Consider the following 8,759-nt stretch of genomic DNA (forward strand, 5'->3'; position numbering starts at 1 on the left):
AGGAGCCCCGGCCGCCGAACAAAAGTGAACAGAAGGGTTTTCCCCCACAAGTGCGGATGGTGAACATGATATACACAACCCACGTCCCCAAAAGGGAGCGGAAGCGCGCGTTAAGGGACGTATACGCGGTAGAGCCAGTCGCCCCAAAGTTCAACCCATGGTCCTCCTACCCGATCACCTTTGATCGAAGGGACCATCCCACTAGCATCCGTCATGGTGGATTCGCCGCATTGGTCCTAGACCCAATTATTGACGGATTTCATCTCACTAGAGTCCTCATGGACGACGGCAGCAGCCTGAACCTGCTTTACCAGGATACAGTGCGGAAAATGGGCATAGATCCCTCTAGGATTAAGCCCACCAAAACGACCTTTAAAGGCGTAATACCAGGTGTAGAGGCCAACTGTACAGGCTTAGTCACACTTGAAGTGGTCTTCGGATCTCCGGATAATTTCCGAAGCGAGGAGTTAATCTTCGACATAGTCCTGTTTCGCAGTGGCTATCATGCACTGCTCGGGCGAACCGCATTCGCTAAGTTCAATGCGATACCGCATTATGGATACCTTAAGCTCAAGTTGCCAGGCCCTCGAGGAGTAATTACGGTCAATGGAAACACCGAATGCTCCTTCTGAACGGAGGAGCACACTGCGACCCTTGCAGCGGAAGTTCAAAGCAGCCTCTCCAGGAAGTTCTCCAGTCCGGCCTCTAAATGACTGGACACCGTCAAGCGTGCCCGGAGTAACCTACAACAAGACCGCCTGGCACGATCCGAGCAGGCGTAGCAATGCGGCCCCAACCCCAACCCTCGCAAAAAGGCGATGCCAGTACTTCGTGTACATAACTACGCTCTAGAGATACCATGGGCACAGGGGGAGGGGCACCATCACGGCACGCCCAAAACACGGCTTAAACCGTACTAGGGGCTGCCGATTTTTTAATTTTTAATTTTCTCTTACTTTCAGGACTCCATCCTTCGGAATGCCTGTTCGGCAGTTTAATTGCCGCACAAACGATGCAAGAACCAGGGAAGCAGACAAGCGACGCCGCAGTACGGAACTCCTAGGTGGTCTCTATCACGAGCAGTATACCTGTTCCGCATAATATTCCGCAGCTTGCCCCTGGAACGGACATGTTAACTAGTCCAACCTTCCACTTATCGCATTATTTGTATCGTTCTGCCTTAGTCGCAGCCCTTTTTAATAAAGAATGCATAGCTTTCGTCTATTTTTGCATTACCTTCTTTCTTTATATATGTTCCTTAACGACATGCTGCACCCGTACACGTTGGTATGGACAAAATACGCTAGGGGCTTTAGTACCCCTAAATATGGTGTGAGAAGTCCGAACACTTTAACAAGTGCGGCACCCCGAACTTATAGCACTATATGCATCGGCTCTGAATCATGTCTTGGGTCAATAGTTGGGTTTTCCTGGCTCCTATGTTTTGGTGCCTTACGTTCTGCTATATCGGCTAAGGTAGCACTAGGAGAACCACTGCGATTGTGCCCCAGTTGAGCTGGGTCGAGCACCTCAGTGGAGAAAGCTAAAACTGACTGTCATGATGAAGCAAGAGCTGGTCGCTGTTCGAGGAGGTTTTTTCGAGTCCCTGAAGACTTATGCCACTTAGGGCGAGGAGCCGGCTCTGTCCGGCCAAGGCGTGGATAGCGCCCCGAACTCGGTCTTCCGAATACCAGGGGCTTCGCCGAAATTTAAAATTATAGAATTCTATGGCTAAGTGAGAGTGTTCACGCATTATAGTCCGATTGCCTTGTTCGTTGGGCTGAGCGCCTCCCTCGAAGGACCCAAACATGGGAAAAAGAGCGCTCAGGTTTATCCCCGAACACCCCAGCACTAGCGGCACGGGGGCAGAAGCCGACGACTCGCCATCTCTCAGAATTGATAAACAGCCGCACAGAAGGTAATATTTTAAATTCTAACAGCATTGCTTAGCGCATATAAACAAGTTTTCAGCGCACAGGACAAAACGAGCAAGTTTCACTCAAAAATTACATCCCTAGAACATTCATCCGCCACAAGGCGGGCACCCTTCAGAACATCCTTATAGTAATTCTCGGGCTTGCGATGCTCTTTCCCCGGCGGTGGCCCGTCCTTCACAAGCTTCTCAGCATCCAGCTTGCCCCAGTGCACCTTAGCACGGGCAAGGGCCCTACGGGCACCCTCAATGCAGATGGAGCGCTTGATGACTTCGAGCCTTGGACAGGCCTCCACCAGCCGCCGCACCATCCCGAAATAGCTCCCAGGCAGAGCCCCTCCAGGCCACAGCCGAACAATGAGGCCCTTCATGGCATGTTCGGCCGCCTTGTGGAGCTCGACCAGTTGCTTCAGCTGGTCGCTCAGGGGCACGGGGTGTCCGGCCTCAGTGTACTGAGACCAGAACACCTTCTCCGTCGAGCTGCCCTCCTCGGCTCGATAGAATGCGGCGGCATCAGACACACTCCGGGGAAGATCTGCGAACGCTCCTTGAGAGCTCCGGATTCGGGTAAGTAACAAGTAACTCACGTTTATGTGTTTGCTTTGCATAAAGAATGCCTTACCCGCCGCTATCTTCTTCACCTCATCCAACTCCTGGAGGGTCTTCTGGGATTCGGCCTTGGCAGATTTAGCATTTTCAATAGCCACCGCGAGCTCGGACGCTTGCGTCTTCGAGTCAAGCTCTAAACTCTCATGTTTTTCCATGAGAGCCTGGAGCTCTTGCCGCACCTTTCCAACCTCGGCCTCATACTTCTCCCGCTCGGTGCGCTCCGAGGCCGCCCTCTTCTCGGCCTCGACCAGCGCTTGCTTAAGGGTCGCCGCTTCAGACGTGGCCCCTAAAATAGCCACGATAATCCTGTCATTCTTTGCAATTGCACCTTTTTATATATATATTTAAAAACAAGGTATTTCTTACCTTCATTGTGCTCGAGCTGCTTCTTGGCACACCCGAGCTCTTGCTCGGACCGCTCAAGGTCCTGCTTCAGCGTGTCCACTTCCGCAGTCAGTGCGGCGGACGCAAGCAGGGTAGCCTGCACATGCATATTGATTCATTTTTGTTAGACTCCTGCAAATTCTATTTGATCCTCTATTCGGCTTTTCTTCCCGAACGCCAAACAGAGCATTAGGGGCTACTGTCTATGCGGTACTATTATTTACACTTTCTTTACTTACCTCAAAGCCTGTCAAAAGGCTAGTACAAGCTTCAGTAAGTCCGCCTTTGGCGGACTGAACCTTCTGGACCACCGCACTCATAGTAGCGCTGTGCTCCTCGTTGATGGAGGCGCCTTGGAGCGCCTCCAACATATTGTCCGGCGCCTCCGGTTGGACGGGGGCCGCTGGCACTGTGGACTTGCTCCTCTTGGAAGGAGGTCCCCAGCCGGACTCTGGAACCTTTGAAGGTTCCGGAGCGGTGTCCGGCCTAGAGCCGGACTTGGAACCCTGAGGGGTTTCATCCCCTTTACTCCTGGAGTCCCGGAGGTCGCCTTGAGGCGCCTCCAGGACCACCTCCTCCCGGCTTGGAACCTGTTGAGACAACACTTCGGTGTCGTCCTTAGGGCGGGGGGAGGAAGCCATCGGAAGCGAGTTCACATCCGACGAGTCAAGTGAGCCACTCGACGACGCGTCGAGCCGGTCTTTGGGTGGGCTGCATAAACATATTCGACGTAAGGGAAAGCTGTGCAATAAACGAATACTATGAATTACTCTGGTATTCGGATACTTACGATTTTACCAGGGGCTTGGCCCTAGGCGCCCACTCCTCTCTGCCGCCGTCGGCGTCGGTGGAGCAGTCCGGAGGAAGGGTTTTCCCCTTCTTGGACCCTCCGGCCTCCCCAGTTGGGGCGGCCTTCCTTTTCTTCCCTTCCCCCGCTGGAGGGGGAGGGGTCTCTTCTTCCCCCTCCTCGTCTTCACGGGAGGAGTGCGTCTTGGATTCGTTGGATGATGAATCCGACACCTCCGGGCGTCGGGCACTCTTTCGAGTCTCCGTGGCCTTCTTCTTGACCTTCTTCTCTGGCACCACATAGGGTGCTGGAACCAGCAGCTTCGCCAAGCGAGCATCCGCTGGGCCTTCGGGCAAAGGAGCCGGACAGTTGATCTGTCCGGATGTCACGTGCCAATCCTGTCAAAGGTAAGGGAGCTTAGATCCCGCATGGAGTCAAACTATGGAAAACTGATACCCTATAAAAGTAAAGAAACAGCTTACCGCGAGAGCATGACGCTGCGCACTGAATCCGCGATCCTCGGTAGCGGATGCGGGAGCCTCGACGCCCTTGAAAAGCACCTTCCAGGCATCTTCGTACATCGTGTCGAAGAGCCTGCTCAGAGTTTGGTGCCGCGCCGGGTCGAACTCCCACAGGTTGAAAGCCAATTGTTGGCACAGGAGGATCAAGCGGATGAGCATAACCTGGACTACGTTGATAAGTTTGAGCTTCTTGTCCACCAGGGTTTTGACGCATGTTTGGAGTCCGGTCAGCTCTCCTTTTTGACCCCACGACAGGCCCGTCTCTTTCCAGGACGTGAGCCGCGTTGGGGGTCCGGACCGAAACTCGGGGGGTGCGACCCATTCGGCGTCGCGCGGCTCGGTGACGTAAAACCACCCCGATTGCCACCCCTTCAGGGTATCCACAAAGGAGCCCTCGAGCCAGAGGACGTTGGCCATCTTGCCCACCATGGCGCCTCCGCACTCCGCCTGGCTGTCGCGCACCACCTTCGGCTTGACGTTGAAAGTCTTGAGCCATAGGCCGAAATGGGGGCGGATGCGGAGGAAGGCCACACGACGATAAACGCCGAGATGTTGAGGACGAAGTTCGGGGCCAGATCGTGGAAATCCAGGCCGTAGTAGAACATGAGCCCCCAGACAAATGGATGGAGAGGGAAGCCCAGTCCACGGAGGAAATGGGGGAGAAACACCACCCTCACATGGGGCCTAGGGGTGGGGATGAGCTGCCCCATCTCGAGGAGCCGGTACGCGATGTCGTTAGACAGGTATCCGGCCTTCCTCAGCTTTTTGATATGTCCCTCCATGACGGAGGAGACCATCCACTTGCCTCCCGCTCCGGACATGGCTGGAGAAGGTTAAGGTGGGGAGTGCGGACTTGGGCGCTGGAGCTCGAGTGCGCAAGAATGGATAGGCGAAGGAGGAAGAAGGCGTAGGTGAAAAGGTGGTTCCTTATCCCCTTATATGGGTGGACGCAACTACATGTCCCCACCAGCCTGGTAAAACTCGCTTATCTCCAAGCGCCATAATCGATGGCGCGGTTGGGTTACCCACGCCCGGGATGAGAATCCCGGAATAAGGGGACACGATCTCTGCTTTAACAAGGCGTGCTAAGGAAACCGCCTCGCATAACGCGCTGAGATGGGACAGTAAAACGGTTCGACTAAAAGCTTGGCCATGGTGCAATGTCACACCACGGAATACGTCAGCAGATTAGATTTGTGTAAATATTATTCTCTCTATGGCAATACGCTGAGCTGGACACTATCTTTGTGTTCAAAATCTTCTATGAAGTACTTGGAAGAGGAACCCGCCTTGCAATGCCGAAGACAATATGCGCGCCAGACTCATCGTCATTGAAGCCTAGTTCAGGGGCTACTGAGGGAGTCCTGGATTAGGGGGTTTCCGGATGGCCGGACTATACCTTCAGCCGGACTCCTAGACTATGAAGATAGAAGATTGAAGACTCCGTCCCATGTCCGGGAGGGACTTTCCTTGGCGTGGAAGGCAAGCTTGGCGATACGGATATGTAGATCTCCTACCATTGTAACCGACTCTATGTAATCCTAACCCTACCCAGTGTCTATATAAACCGGAGGGTTTTAGTCCGTAGGACAACATACACATCAACAATCAAACCATAGGCTAGCTTCTAGGGTTTAGCCTCTCCGATCTCGTGGTAGATCTACTCTTGTACTACCCATATCATCAATATTAATCAAGCAGGACGTAGGGTTTTACCTCCATCAAGAGGGCCCGAACCAGGGTAAAACTTCGTGTCCCTTGCCTCCTGTTACCATCCGGCCTAGACACACAGTTCGGGACCCCCTACCCGAGATCCGCCGGTTTTGACACCGACAGCCGTCATCACGGAGGGCTTCTACATCACCATAGCCTCTCCGATGAAGTGTGAGTAGTTTACCTCAGACCTTCAGGTCCATAGTTGTTAGCTAGATGGCTTCTTCTCTCTTTTTGGATCTCAATACAATGTTCTCCCCCTCTCTTGTGGAGATCTATTCGATGTAATCTTCTTCTTTTTTTTGGTGTGTTTGTTGAGACCGATGAATTGTGGGTTTATGATCAAGTCTATCTATGAATAATATTTGAATCTTCTCTGAATTCTTTTATGTATGATTGGTTATCTTTGCAAGTCTCTTCGAATTATCAGTTTGGGTTGGCCTACTAGATTGATTTTTCTTGCCATGGGAGATGTGCTTAGCTTTGGGTTCGATCTTGCGGTGTCCTTTCCCAGTGACAGAAGGGGCAGCAAGGCACGTATTGCATCGTTGCCATCGAGGATAACAAGATGGGGTTTATTTCATATTGCATGAATTTATCTCTCTACATCATGGCATCTTGCTTAAAGCGTTACTTTGTTTTTAACTTAATACATGCATGTTGGATAGCGGTCGATGAGTGGAGTAATAGTAGTAGATGCAGAATCATTTCGGTCTACTTGTCACGGACGCGATGCCTATATACATGATCATGCCTAGATATTCTCATAATTATGCTCAATTCTATCAATTGCTCAACAGTAATTTGTTCACCCTCCGTAGAATACTTATGCTCTTAAGAGAAGCCACTAGTGAAACCTATGGCCCCCGGGTCTATTCTCATCATATCAATCTCCATCACTTTAATCTTGCTTTGCTTTTTTACTTTGCCTTTTACTTTTCACTTTGCATCTCTATACCAAAAATACCAAAAATATTATATCTATCAGATCTCACTCTCGTAAGTGACCGTGAAGGGATTGACAACCCCTAATCGCGTTGGTTGCGAGTAGCTATCGTTTTGTGCTGGTACGAGGGACTTGAGCGTGGCCTCCTACTGGATTGATACCTTGGTTCTCAAAAACCGAGGGAAATACTTACGCTACTCGGCTGCATCATCCTTTCCTCTTCGGGGAAATCCAACGCAAGCTCAAGAGGTAGCACTGCTGTATATGTTTCGTTGCAGGAAAGAAACAGAAACAGCAAAAAAAGGCTCATGGGCACACCATCACCGAGGGTGGCTCTCGGTAATGACTTTGAAACTGGACCAGAATGCACCCTTTGCCGAGAGGCCTCTCGGTTAACGTGTACCAACTAGTAGAACCTGACACCTTTACCGAGAGGGCTCTCGGTAAAGGGAAAAGGATTGCCAAGTGTGGCTTTCGGCAAAGTTGGCCCTCGGCCTGCTCTCGTGGTCCCACATGTCAGGAGGTGACACGTGTCAGCCTCCTACTAGTTCCCTTTGCTGAGAGTTACTCTTGGCAAACTTGGCCCTCGGCCTGTTGTCATGGGCCCACATGTCAGGAGGTGACATGTGTCAGCCTCCTACTGGTTCCCTTTGCCGAGAGTGGCTCTCGGCAAAGTTGGCCCTCGGCCTATTGTCGTGGTCCCACATGTCAGGAGGTGACACATGTCAGCCTCCTACTGGTTCCCTTTGCTGAGAGTGGCTCTCGTCAAAGTTGGCCCTAGGCCTGTTGTCGTGGTTCCACATGTCAGGAGGCGACACGTGTCAGCCTCCTACTGGTTATCTTTGCCGGGAGTGGCTCTCGGCAAAGTTGGCCCTCGGCCTGTTGTCGTGGGCCCACATGTCAGGAGGCGACACGTGTCAACCTCGTACTGGTTCTCTTTGCCGAGAGTGGCTCTTGGCAAAGTTGTCCCTCGGCCTGTTGTTGTGGGCCCACATGTCAGGAGGCGACACGTGTCATTCTCGTACTGGTTCTCTTTGCCGAGACTGGCTCTCAGCCTATTGTCGTGGGCCCACATGTCAGGAGGCGACACGTTCCAGCCTCCTAATGGGTCTTTTTGCCGAGTGTTGCTCTCTGTAAAGTCGGCCCTTGGCCTGTTGTCGTGGGCCCACATGCCAGGAGGCGACACGTGTCAGCCTCCTAGTCTTTCTCTTTGCCGAGAGTGGCTCTCGGCAAAGTTTATGTGGTCCCACATGTCTGGAGCTAACGGACTTATCCGTTAGCTGCTTTATTTTGCCGAGACCGGCTATTTAGCTCTCGGCAAAGGCTGTGCCGAGTGCCCGTGTTCTGGCTCTCGGCAAATTCCTGTTTGCCGAAGAGGTGTACGTCGGGTGGCTTTTGCTGAAGGTGACACTCGGCAAAGGCGTTGCCGGCGGTTTTTGGGCCTTTGCCAAGTGTCCGTGGCACTCGGCGTATAGGGCGATTCCAGTAGTGTTGTTGGGCGCTACAGAGGGAGCTGATGTATCTTTTATTGTCAAGCATGAGGTTTTCTCAGCTCATAAGATCATTCTCGCAATGTGTTCAGCGGTCTTCTGGGCGGAGTTTTACGGTCCAATGAGGGATGAACAAAGCTGCAGTGTAACTGTTGAAGACATGCAGCCCGATGCTTTCAGAGGACTGCTTCATTTCATCTACAAGGATTCGTTGCCTCGGATGGGTGACCTGAATAATGACGAGTATGAAGACATTCTTAGGCATTTGCTTGTCGATGCAGATAGGTATGCCATGGAAAGGATGAAATTGATGTGCGAGAGCAAGCTCTGCGAGGTTCTAAGTGCCGAGACTGTGGGTACCACGCTAGCTCTAGCC

This window comes from Triticum aestivum, chromosome 7A, assembly GCF_018294505.1.
Source record: "Triticum aestivum cultivar Chinese Spring chromosome 7A, IWGSC CS RefSeq v2.1, whole genome shotgun sequence".
Classification (NCBI taxonomy): Eukaryota; Viridiplantae; Streptophyta; class Magnoliopsida; order Poales; family Poaceae; genus Triticum; species Triticum aestivum.